Consider the following 13,883-nt stretch of genomic DNA (forward strand, 5'->3'; position numbering starts at 1 on the left):
TCTCTGACCCTCTCTCTCTCTCTCTATGTCTATCATGAATAAATAAAGTCTTTAAAAAAAAAAAGCACACTGATTTTACTAAATTATGTACCCAAAATCTATTGTGGGCTCAAAAAAAAAAAAAAAAGAATCAAGGCTTCCTAGCTTTAATTGTAAGGGATGTTTTTGAAAAAAAAATCTATTTACATGCATATTGGGCACAACTGAAGAAAACCTAGTGATCTGTAAATAGGCTCTTAGAGAGCATTCCAGAGAATGAAGCAAATTCTAGATCTTCCTTGTAACTTTGCATTATAATAACGGGACTTCTGTGGGTTTTTTAGTTTGTTTTGTTTTTAAGATTTTTTTTAATTTAAAAATAATCTCTCCACTCAGCATGGGGCTTGAATTCGCAACCCCAACAGTCATCTGCTCTACCCCCTGAGCCAGCCAGGTGCCCCAAGACTTCTGTTTTATTGGTGGAAAGAGTCACCACCTGGTCAGGGTCATGTTTTGGTATCAAGTCAGTCCTTTGGCCTATAATCATCATAAAGTTTTTTAAATAGATTAATCATATGTTATAAACAGTCTGACTGCGGCATGAATGATGAAGTCTTCCCCAGATAGGCTTTAAGGCAGTGAACTGAAAGAGAGGAATCTAAAGAGACCCAGGTGTCGGTCAGGGCATGGAGCAAAATTAAGAGCAGATTGGAAAGGGGAATGGCTCGCGATGGGAAAAGCAGACCTTGGAAAAGTAGAGACCAGCTGAAGGGACGTAGTGATTCTTTCAACCTGTTCTTAGGCTTCATACTGGAACTTTTCCAGAGATTGTACCCCAGACTCTTTGCCAACTGCTGTGTTGTCACCGAAGTTGCTTGCTCCCTTTGTTTCTTGTTGGGACCTAAGGGACACTCAATACAGACATGACATTTTGAAAACTAAACTCACGTCTTTTTCGCCCTATATTCATTGTTGTTCTGCCCTACTTTCTCTCAGACACCTTCTTGAGGGTGCAGACTGAATGTGGCCTTTCAAACTCTCATGCAAACTCCCTTGCGTATCTCTTGCTCTCTGATCCCACTTTTTCCTGTGATCATTAATGTTCTGAAACTGCTCATTTCATTGTGGGTTACCCCGGGCCTTCTGTGTCTTCTGTCCTCTATTGAAATGCTTTCCTTCTTTATTAGCGGCCGATTCAGGGAAGAAAAGGGCTCCGACTTCAGTGCATGATCTCTGCTGGTTGACTGCAGGTTGAAACAGGCAGTCAGATTTTTGTTTTTCATTGATCCAGTAGGTTTTCATAACCAGCTATTTTGGTAACTGACTGTACGGCTCTCATTGAAAGTTATCTTGAAATAGGCACTAGGGAGAGAGAGAACACCAATTTGCAAAGCTCTGGGCAGTTCTAACCCCGGAGAATACTCACCAATGACTATGTGGGTGTGCCTGCCAGGCCGGGAGAGGATGAGTTTCCTAACCCACCAGTCCTCATCCAATTGCTTGAGTGTGAAGATTAGATGTGGGTGGTAAGATTTCCTGGCCTCCTGGAATTGTTCCTGAAGAGAGCAGATAAGGTCAGGATGAGAGAAGACTAGGTTCTGAGTTAGAAAAATCAAGTAGGATTTCAGGGTCTCTGAAATAAAGACATGTCCTAAGTAATGCATACACAAACATGATTGAAGTAATCAGAAGGGAGAAATGAATGGGGTTAAAGTCACAGGGCCACATGATAAATTATGCCTGGCGATGCAAGTGGGTTAAATCACTTCCTAAGACGTTGCCAACAGCGCAAATATCTGCATTTAGCAACACATGCAACCGAAAAGTGAACTGAAAATATTCTCCAAGTTTCTTCCCCCTTGGAATAGTGATTCCTGCTATTTTACTGTCTCCCCCGAGGCTCTCGGGGATCTTGGGTAAAGTGGGCTAGGTCGGTCTCCCTGGCCGGCAGTGTGGGTAGACTTAAGTGGGTACTCCAATGTGAAGCTGTACTTTCTGTGCAATTCTTAACAGTTTTATTGCCAACCCTCCTCAAGACCATTTTTCTGCTCATGCATATTCTTCTTTATACCAGTGGGAGTGGGAGGTGAAATTGTCCAAAACTCAGTCTTAGAATCTTTTTCTTTTTTTCTTCTTTCTTTCTTTCTTTTTCTTTCTTTCTTTCTTTCTTTCTTTCTTTCTTTCTTTCTTTCTTTCTTTCTTTCTTTCTTTCTTTCTTTCTTTCTTTCTTTCTTTCTTCTTTCTTCTTTATTTCTTTCTTTTCTTTTTCTTTCTTTTTTTTCTCATCCTGAGCTACTTCAAAATGTATATAAAGTAAAATGCAGAACTCCAAAACCCTGTTTCAGCCTGAAATGAAGCTCAGTTGGCTTGGCTGGGCTGTGGGCTCCTTCACCAGCAGAAGAGCCTGCACCGGCTAAGAGATGTGGACGCTGCAGGGATGGGACCCATGGGAAACGAACACTGATTCTTTCCTCCTCTTTCTTTCTTCCTTCCTTCTCCCCCTCCTCCCTTTCTCTCTCTCCTGCCTTTCCCCTCTTCCTTTCTCTCTTCTTGGATGGCAGCTCCATCTTCCAAGGAATAGGTCTGAGAGCAAAGGGAGAGGCCCAGTAGGGAAGAAGAAGACTACAGAAACTTTTCTTGTGACTGCGTCCAAACTGCCAATAAAAACACTAAAGTTTGGAGATCATGTTGATAACTGGGCGGGAAATCAGGACGGTACAGAAGCTTAACTTATTTTCTAGGCAAGATAATTCTGTTTGCTTTTGATCCGTTACCTGAGTTCCTGCAGGAACACCTGGCCCACTGGCAGCTGTGTGTTCTAAAGGGAGGGTGCAGCCGTCAAGTACACTCTCAGTTCCCTGAGTACCACAGGGTTTATCTGAATCCCAGAATATCTCTGATCTTCTAAGATCCAAATTTCCCTTCAAGCCGATGTTTGTCTTTCATTTGGCTCCTAATTAGCATTCAGGTTTCAGCCCAAGAGTGAGCCGGGAGAGGCAGAAGGTCTCCCTTGGTGGTGACCCTTGCTGTCATCCTCCTACAGTGAACTCATAGGGACTGTTCTGTGATTTTCAGCTTCGCTCTGTGCTGCGAGGTCTGTGAATGTTTAGTTGACAATACGTGTGCGCCTCTCTCATTTCCTGTTTTTAAGGGCTGCACTTAATTTATTTGAAAGGGTGGAATATTTCAAATTACAATTCAGCAGTTTTGCTAAGGAAGGCTGTAAAACACAATGAGCAAGGAGTTTTACTTCCTCCTTACAATTGCTACTCCCCTGTTTTGAAATCTTGATTTCCTCCAATCTGGGAATGACTTTAACTTAGGCGTTAGCACTTTGAACGGCAACCAAGCCATGGCTGGAGCTGTAGAGGGGCAAGGGATTCCTGCACACTATAATTCCATTTTTCCAGACGCCTTATTAGTACCCGGAATGTGTCTGCCTATGCTTGATATTGTTCTATCATGCTGAGTCCCCCTCCCCCAGGCACAGCCTTTGGATTGGCCACAGAATCCGGCCGCTCAGCCAATCGAGCGAATCCTTTCTCCTGCAACCCTAGCAACACCTGACAATGGTCATTGACAAATGTTAAGAGAAAAATCCCTGACAAGTCCAACCAGCCATGAAAGTGGTTGCTGTCGAGGGCAAACTGGCTAGTCCTGCCCACAGAGCACTTTGTGTGGCCGGAGGACTTCGTGGTTTGCGCCAGACCTGTAAAAACAGAACCTGTTTGTGGACGCCTACCTCAATCTGCGGCCACTTAGGGGAGGCCGCGTCGTTGGCCAAAGCCATCGGTGGAGCTGGGATCCGGGGTGTGTGTGCGTGTGTGTGCGTGTGTGCATGTGTGCATGTGTGCGTGCTGCAGGGGCGGGGAGAGGGTGGAGGTGAAGGTGGTGGTGTGTCATCTTCTCCCACACCAGGCCAACCTCCGTATCCACCAGAATATTTTCAGCGGTTGGAGAAAGAATCCACAGAAAACTGGCTCCAGGGTCACGCTTCTGTCTGTGCTGGTAATTTGTTCCTTAGGGCAGGGCAAGAGGAGCATTTTCTGAGGGCGGCAAGACACCTGGCTGCGTCCCCAGTGGCACAGTTCCAAGCCTTCTGGCTACCCATCTTTCACCTCCCAGCCAGGCTCTGAACCCTGTTGGGGTGCAGTTGGCCCGTCTGGCTCACCGGAGGGCACACTGGGACACTCCTCTCAGGAGGCCGCTGGACCTAAATGAGCTCTCACTGCTCTCTGGGAGGCTCCAAGACCGGGGGGATCTGTAGGCAGACCTGGCAAAGGCTGGAGTGGAGGAGGGGGCAGGGAATGGAGAACAAGAAAGGGGACCTGCCAAGAACATGCACAGACAATTCATACGCAAACGCATGTTCCCACAAAGACATAATAGCTGTGTGTATATGATACCCGCCTGAAGTCCCCTTACGCGATCATTCCAGTTAGTCTAGCCACCTTGGAGGCATATTTCAAACCCTGGTTGAGTAATCCATTGTGTGGTGATTAGCTGTTAATGAAGCTGAAAATACCTAAATCATCCAACAAGTAATCTGAATTAATTTTTTCTTTTCTTTTTTTTTTTTGGTTACACTGCTAGACAGTGTCAAGTCAAAGACCTGGGGATATATACAGACATCTGCACGCACACACAGATAGAACACACACACACACACACACACACACAGTCATACACATAGCTAGGCCTAGGTAAGAGGGACAGAGGTGGAACAAGGCAGGGAAAAGAAGGGAAGGGAACTTCAGGGACAGACACGAATTGAAGAATGTGAAACTTAAGATGTTCATTCATTGCTCCCCACCCACACCCCAGAGCCCCTCTCTTTATGAGCACCACCCCGAGTGCCTGTCCTGAATTTAATTTTCCCTGGGGGTTGAGGGAGGGGTTGGCAGTCGGTTTTAGTTCCTTGGGATTATAAATTGATAATGGCTGTCAGCCTTAGCCTTCCAGGGGGTATTGATACTTTTCAAAGGGGGCTCATTAAGGTCCAAAAGAACCAAATCTCTAAGAGGTGAATTGTAAATTGAGAGAAATATCTTCAGTCTGGAGACAGAGCCTTACTCAAACACATTTTTAAGGGAGATGCTTCTGGATATTCCTCAGGCAAAATTACAGGCAAGGAAAAGTAGTTGGAGTGGGGTAGGTAAGGTGGGGAATTGCAGGGGTGAGCCATCCATCAGGTGCCGCAGGCTGGACTTCCATGCAGCAAGGAAGCAGGAGTTGGTGTTAGAATCTTCCATGCTGGGATCCCTGGGTGGCTCAGTGGTTGAGCATCTGCCTTTGGCCCAGGGTGAGATCCTGGAGACCTGGGATCTAGTCCCACATCGGGCTCCCTGCGTGGAGCCTGCTTCTCCCTCTGCCTGTGTCTCTGCCTCTCTCTGTGTGTCTCTCATGAATAAATAAATAAAGTCTTTAAAAAAAAAAAAAAAAGAATCTTCCATGCCTGTCCTCCAGGGAACTTGGAACCTTTGTGGTGACATAAGATATGGAAAAATTACAATGAGGGTTATTATAGAATGTATTAAACACCAAGCTTTATATAGCCATAGACGTGCACGTGGTTCTCAGTTTCTGAAAGAAATGAAGCCATTCTGAGAGGAGGTAAAATTGTGGACTTTGGCAAACAAACAATTTTCTTCCTTTCCCAGATTTTTCAAGTTTTGTTATTACTGGTCAAGTTTTCTGTCGGTATGAGCAACTATCAACTACCAAGATTATGGAACAACAGCAATAAAGAGCAACATCACGTGCTTATTTGCTGCTCTGGAAGTTAAGAAATTAAAAAATATAAGTATCATTTACTCATGAAACAGAGAAAGAAAAAAATAAAATTGACCCTGCATATAGTAATATTCCTTGTAACCCAACATGCCAATGTGCCAGAAAGAGCCAGAGCCTTATACAATATCTGAAGCTTTCTGAAGGTATGTGGAAGGAGGAGGTAAAGGTTCTTTCTCACTTAGACTGGACAGTTCATGCTCCACAGTTTGAACTTGCCTTAAGGATAAACCAAGAGCCTGCACCTGGAACAGGGCATGTTTATCTTTAAAACATGGCACAAAAATAAGCATTTGTTGGTGACACAGAAACACTGCCTCCAAATCAACATTCTCTCAACTCACAGATACTATCAAAGGAGAAAAACTCCAGAACCCCAAGAGAAACCCGTCCCCCTCCTCTTAATCTCCACGAGATCATTGTTTCCTATTTCCATGGTAACCAGAAGACTCAAAATTGCCAAAACTTGAGAGACACTTCAGACGAAAGCCAGAAAAAAAAAAAAATTAACAAGAGACAAATGTTGCAGACAGCATGTATGACAGTGTGCAAGTTTTTGAAATTTGGGAAGATTTTATTTCTTTGCTCGGAATAATACAAGGGTGTCCAGAAAGTAGCAGTGTAGTTTCTTGCCGTGCTGCTACATGTTCATTGGTTCATTGAGTAGATTTTATTCTTTTCTTGAAAGGAAAGGAGAGACCTGGGGGCCTTGACAGCAATTAAGTGAAGGTAAGCTGTGAGGAATTGGTCTCCTGGCAAGCCTTCATGTTAACCATGATGAGGAGGCCTCGTTCCCTTCCTCCACGGAGTGAACCCATATTTATGGGGCATCTCTTATTTTCTAGGTAATCTATTCTACACACAACTAAGTGAAAGGCTTGCAACGGTGATGAGGGCTCCTAGGAGAAGTGCGGGTGACTAGTAGTGTGGAAGAAGCAGAGCTGACCCGCCAGAGCGCCAGGCCCTCCTAAGGAAGTGTGATTAAGCTGAGTAGGAGGAAACTGGGCAGTGGTTGCCGGGCCTGGGGAGGGAGAGCATTCCAGGCAGTGGGAACTCTTGGGCAGAGGCCCTCCGAAGGAAGTGAGCCTTGAGTGTTCAAGGAACTGAAAGCAGGCCTGAGCAGCCTGTGTTGGCAGAACCCGAGAGTGAGAGGAATGGACTTGGGTCAAGGCCAGTTGGAGACGTGAACAGGAGCCAGGTCATTCCCCGGCGCTGAGCCTTGTGTCTTGCAGGGTGGGTTTGTTAAGGGTTTAGGCGACTCTCCTCATCCTAGGGTGAAGGCCAGCTGTGACAGGAATGCACGACAGGCCCTTCTCTTGTGTGATCTGGGAAAGGCAGCTTCTGGTTCATCAGAAATCCGTCAGAATGCTGCCACCAATTCCAGCTGTGAGACACCAAGTTTCAAAGGATTATGATTTTATGAAATACTTTAAAATTGAAATCATATTCAAGATAGATTATTTAATGTATGAAGATTCAGCAGGCACCTTAGAGCCATCATCATGAATTTCACTTATCACTGTATATTAACCCCTAGAAGCCAGAGTTTGACCATCTGATAACTTCCCCTGTTTCTGCGAACCACTTGGAATCTGGGAAGTTTGCAAGAAGCCAAAAAACAAAGAAGTGACAAATTTTAAATATCTATCTTAATCAGAGGGGAGGTCCTCATTAAGGGTTTAGTTGAGTTTCATTTTACACGCAATTTTTTTTTTAAAAGATTTTATTTATTTATTTATGAGAGACAGAGAGAGAGGGAGAGGGAGAGAGAGGGAGAGAGAGGCAGAGACATAGGCAGAGGGAGAAGGAGGCTCCCTCTGGGGAGCCTGATGTGGATTCGATCCTGGGACCCCAGGATCATGCCCTAAACTGAAGGCAGATGCTCAACAACTGAGCCACCCAGATGTCCCCATTTTTCACACAATTCTAACAAATGGATTTTCTGGGCTCCAAGGCCACCGCAGATAAGGAGCAGTAGTTCAGACAGGTAGGAGGAATGGGGTGGTATACACCAAAAATCACAAGTAACGGGACAACACAACTGTAGAGAAGGAGACCAAAAAACCAAAATAAAACAAAAAACCCCTGAGACAACAACAACAACAACAAAAACCCAAACCCCAAACAATAAGAACTACAAACAGCATAAAAAATAAAGTAAGGAAGATAGAGAAAGAAAGAATAAAAGCAATCTGGGGCTTTCCTTACAGACAAATCTTCTTGCGTGCCTTAAGGTCTTGAGGGCATCATGGTGTTTATAGTAAGACTTTGTTCTTAAGTCAGTCATGATTTAGAAAGATTCCTAGCCCACGGAGTCAAGCTTTTTAAAAGGGCTTTGGTACTTGAGAAGTAGACCTTCAGTCGTTTGGGGAATTGTCTGGTTGAAGGTGGTTCTTACAAGATTCTGCATAACCATGGGTTCATTGTAGTATGGTTCTGTGGACGTGTTAATACAGATTTTGGGCTGAGAGAGTATGTGACATACCAGCTTTTGCTAAGACTGCTTCATTTTCACAAGCTATCCAATTCTGAGTTTGAGCAAAGTCATTGGAAGTGACATTTTTCATATGTGAATTGTCATGATGCTATTCTTAACGAATGGGTTCTTGAATATTTAAAAATATTGTAGGTGATAAAATGTCTTCAGTAAATACATTTGAAAGTTTGGCTTTCACATTTTTAACTTTAATTTTCCATGCTATCTCTTAAATGCAAATAATCTTTCTCCAGGCATAAGGTGCCCCCTAAAGTTATGTGGTTGTCTGAATTGTATGTCTTTACTTCCTCCAGATGGGAATGAGACTGAACAAAATACAGTTCGGTCATTTTGGAGAATGCTCATGCTACGTGTTTGTGAAATGATTTGGGGGATGACATAATTCTCTGCACATGTATCCTCTATACATGTCAGAGCATCTTTTGTGTCCCTAGAGACTATGTTCAAACTGCAGTAGTTGATGTTTTAATTGTGTTTTTCTTGTGCTATCTCACTTATCAGACATATTTGCGAAAGAGTGATGCAATTTTGAGGAAATCACTAATTTTCTAAATGAGAATTCTTTTATAGTGCTACTTTTTCAGTTTTTAAAAGTAGGACAGTTTTTCCCCCCAGTTGAAATAGGTAATTAAATATGAAAGTAAATATTTTCACATTATCCCATTAAATAGTGTTCTTGTGTCTATTTTGTGACAAGCTTAACAAAATACTTAGTAAAAAGTTACAGCTATTAAAAAGGGGAAAGAGTAAATGCTATAATTAAATGTGGCATTTCCTATTTCTTTTGGCTATCACTAGTTTCTAAGCCTGGTTGGAGGCCAGTAAATTATTCTGGTTCTGAGATGGCTTTTGTTTGATGAGACTCACCACTGCACTTCGGATTGGAATGAATAGCAAAATGATAATAGTCTGGTTGGTTTTCACAATACTGAAATTGTACACAGGCTGTATTTACACTAAAATATTTTTGCTAAAAATTAACATTATGTAAATAAAAATAATAGAGTGGATTATCTAATGTTTAACAAAAGCAAATGCCTTTTACCTTTTGAAGGAGGAATTGCTGTCCAAATTATAAAATATGTTCTTAAAATTAAAAAAAAATTTTTTGAGTCATCTCTGTACTCAATGTGGGGCTCAAAGTCACAACCCCAAAATCAAGAGTCTGAGTTAGCCAGGAACCACACCAAATTACAAAATTTTTAAAGATTTTATTTATTCATGAGAGACACACAGAGAGAGGCAGAGATATAGGCAGAGGGAGAAGCAGGCTCCATGAGGTGAGCCCGATGTGGGACTCGATCTTGGGACCCCGGGGGTCACACCCTGAGCCAAAGGCAGACGCTCAAGTTCTGAGCCACCCAGGCACCCCCGTCCCCCATTACAAAATATAAAGCAAATTAATTTGTAATCAAGTTGCTAACCTGATCATTTTGTACATGTTAAGATGTAATGATTTCTTTTTCAAGCTTCCAGATTGTAATTTTGAGGCTTTTATCTTCACAGAAAAAGTGTTTCTTCACAGAAACACTCTTCTTATTATTTTTTAAAGATTTATTTATTTATTTATTTATTTAAAAGAGAGAGAGCATGTGCCCATGGGGGCGGGGGGGGGGGCGGGCAGTGAGAGAGGTACAAGCAGACTTCCTGCCAAGCAGGGAGCCAGATGCAATGTGGGGCTTGGTCCCAGGACTCTGGGACCATGACCTGAGCTGAAGATAGATGCTTAGTGGACTGAACCACCCAGGCACCCCAGAAACACTGTTCCTAGAAGGATGGCAAAGATTGGGTGATGGGTCACTGGTTGAATACACTTTGTTATAAGTACAGCAAATTTTAGAAGGGTTGGGCAGCCCCCGTGGTTCAGTGGTTTAGCGCTGCCTTTGGCCCAGGGGCGGATCCGGGAGATGGGGGATCGAGTCCCACGTAGGGCTCCCTGAATGGAGCCTGCTTCTTTCTCCCCCTGCCTGTGTCTCTGCCTCTCTTTCTCTCTCTGTTTCTGTCATGAATAAACAGATAAAATCTTTTAAAAAAATTTTTAGAAGGGTTTATCTGAAGGAATGATGACACAGTGTGGGTTAGTGAGTAATAATGTGGCATCAAATTATGATGTTTCCTAATTTTGCATATTCAGAAGAGTTATCCAGGGCATTAAAAAGTTTTTTTTTTTTTTTTTTTTTTTTTTAAGTTAAAAAGATTCTAAGCCCCTCACTCCAGCCCTCTCCATGGGAGAGGTAAAGGAAATCTGTATTTTTAAAAATATTTTATTTATTTATTCATGAAAGACAGAGAGAGAGAGAGAGAGGCAGAGACACAGGCAGAGAGAGAAGCAGACTCCACGCAGGGAGCCCGACGTGGGACTCGATCTCAGGTCTCCAGGATCATACCCTGGGCTGAAGGCAGCGGTAAACCGCTGAGCCACGGGGCTGCCCGCAAGTCTGTATTTTTAACCAGTACTCAGGGCAATTCTTCTGATCTGGCAAGTTTGGGAAATACTGGATAATAGAGAAATCCTGGCTTTCTCCTCAGACAAACTAAATTTGAGTCCCCGATTGACCTGATTAGAACCGAAAAACCTTTGGCAAACTTCTTCGAGTGTCAATTTCTTCATTTGTTTCTTGAGCAGCGGGACTGGAAAAGCAAACGAGTTACTGTTTGTAAAGGACCTAGCCCTGTGTCTGTACCCACTTTCTAAAAAATATTAACAATAAAATATTAGTGGTTTGATTCTTGGGAATTTAACAAAGCTAAAAAATTTTTTAAAGATTCTATTTTTGAGTAATCTCTAAACCCAATATGGGGCTTGAACTCACAACCCCAACATCAGGAGTTGCATGCTCTATGGACTGAGACAACCAGGTGCCCCAACAAAGTTGAAATTAATCAAAATTTCCCCCTCGTTAGGGATGGAGCAATTCTTTTAGTTCATTCAGCTCTGCGTTGATCATTTCCTGCCCACCTCTTGTTTTGCCCAAGAATCTATTTGGTGGAAATGATTGACCAGAAAGATTCTTTGGGTACTTTTCCCTATTATTGGACGTTTTGCCTTGATGGAGTGTCATCTCTAATAACTCATTCTTCACTCTTTTTTTAGCCATGTAGAAGACAATTCTTTGTCATTCTACTGGATGGGCGAATAATGTCTGGTTCATCGGCTAACCATGCTGTTTCAGGCTTTTCTTCCTCTCTAAACAATTCAATTATATTCCAGGGAACATAATGGGATTTGGTTATAATATAAAAAGTGTATCCCAGTATTAGGAAGTGCATGGGTATAACTTTGTGTCCATCTTCAAATGACTTGAGGTTCCTTCGAGCTAATCCAATCTAATCTAATCTAATTCGATGTCTTGGAATCTTCCTACTAAAGGCAAATTATTCCCTTAATTAGCTGAGATGACTAGCAATAATGATGAGGCAATGTCATTTTTTTTTTCTTTTTGAAGGCTTCTTCCTAAGCAATGGGACTGTTTGAAGTTCTTGCCACCAAAGAGTAGTTTTCAAACTTGAGTGTAAAGAAGCCTTAGGTGGGGAGCGAGTGATTGTCCATTTCTGGTTCCTAAGCTCTAAAATTCTGTGAATCATGCTCAGGGGTATGCTAAGGGTCTCTCTTTGAAAACCACTGCTCCTGGGATTTGATAAATCTCTATTGAATTTAATTCAAAATTTTCATTTTTAAATTAAAGGTGGGTACAGGAGCCATGCTTGGTCTCTGGATAGGACTCTACCGCCCCTTTCAAATAAATTCCTTTGCCATACATCCATGTGTGCCTCCAACTTCATGGACCAGGGGCTAGGTATGGTGTTCCAGGAGGGGTGTTTCTCTTCTTGAGGCTATCCGTGTAGCTACTGGAATTCCTGTTAATGAAGTCTGCTTGTCAGCCTAGCACCTGACCACACTGGGAGATGTGGTGTGGTGTGGTGTGATGTGATAGGATGAGTCACTGCATTTGGGAAGCTGTAGACTTTCTGTACTTGGATTTCCTACCATTGCCTAATGGCAAACATTGGAGCATAACCAGGGGCCTGTAGCCCTGATTTGGTCCCTGGAGTCGGGTCCTGTTTGAAAAGGGCAATTATAAGTAATTTAGTAAGGATTTCTATGAACACCAGGAAAACACTGTAAATACCCCTCAAGCGAGAGCTGGCACAAGTACCAGCCAATGATGACACACTGTGACTTACTTCTTCCTTGGCTCATGGGTGTAGCTAAACTCTGGGGAGACAGAAGCCTTGCAGTACAGTGCTGGGCGCTTGGGACTACAGAAATGGCTGAGGCATAGCCCTAACCCTCAGAGAATTTCTAACCAGGGAAGGGAGAGAAGGCGAATGGCTCAGGCAAGTGTAAACATAACTGTGATGCCAGGCAGAATGGTATAAATGCTGTAGGAAAGATCCAAAGTGTTAGAAGGGCTGGTGGGGAGAGATCACACATTTAGGTGGGTTTTCCCAGAGGAAGCAGCATCCGAGCAAGTCCTTGAAGGAAGGGTAGGGATTTGACAAGTTGCAAGGGAAGAGGGAGTCATTAGAGTCAGCAGACTGTCTTGAGCAAATGTGGCAAGTAGGAATATGGGGACGAACTCCAGGGAACTGAGAGAAGTCCTCTTGGAATATAAGAAAAATCCTGTTGGAGAACTGGAAGTTCTGTTGGGTCTCAGGGAGATGAGGCTGGAAAGCGGGGTTTGGTCAAGATCATATCTGAGTTTGGTCTTTTGCCAGTAGGCAGCAGGAAGCCATTTAAAAGGACTTGAGCAGGAGGGTGACACCATCTGAATCGTACTTGAGGAAGCACAACAGCTGGGTGGAGGAGGACTTGGAGGAGGAAAGGTTATACAGACATACCAGTGAGGAGGCCCCGCAGAGTGGAGAGGCGGAATAATTTACTGAGCAGAGAGAGGGGCTGGGACAGACAACCCAGCAAAGGAACCTCAATGGGAGTTGCAGGCAGAGGCAAAGAGGAATAAGGCTGGGAGGACTGTAACAGGCAGCAGCAGTAATAACAGTCTAGGGGAAGGAAGAGAGCCTGATTTCCAGGGAATGGTGGTGTCTGGGTTTGAGGTAGCCATGCGGCACCCTCAGGGCAATAGAAAAGGGGGCGGCCACCAGAAGAAACAAGTGAGCTGAAGCAGAACCCATGGTTGGGAGTGGGAGTGGCAGAAAGTCTCTAAAGGGCAGGTCACCAAAACTGGAGAAGAGGACCACGATAGGCTGTAAAGAAGGGTATACGTTGAAGAGTTTGGAGGAAGAGACACCCAAAGACAAGGCAGAGAAAGATGACTTGGAAATGCTGGATCCACAGTAACGTGTCCGGACAACCAGGGGGAGAACAGCTCAAGACAGAGGGAGTGCTCTCAGTTTGAGCGCCAAGAGGGGAGATGGAGCCGAGATGGTGACTCTGGATTCTTCTTTGAATTAAACCCAACATCCTAGGTAAACTGCAGGATGATGCCTTAAATCTAGTCTCTTTAGTTCATTACCAAATCTAAGTCTCTAACGTTAGGTATCTCCAAAGATATCTGTTTTTCTGTTCAATATGAATTAATTTCTTCCACTAACACATCCCATGACCCTGAGTGAATCATTTGCCCTGTGTGAGGGCACCTGCTTTGTCTTCTTT

Source organism: Canis lupus, chromosome 2 (genome assembly GCF_011100685.1).
Source record: "Canis lupus familiaris isolate Mischka breed German Shepherd chromosome 2, alternate assembly UU_Cfam_GSD_1.0, whole genome shotgun sequence".
Classification (NCBI taxonomy): Eukaryota; Metazoa; Chordata; class Mammalia; order Carnivora; family Canidae; genus Canis; species Canis lupus.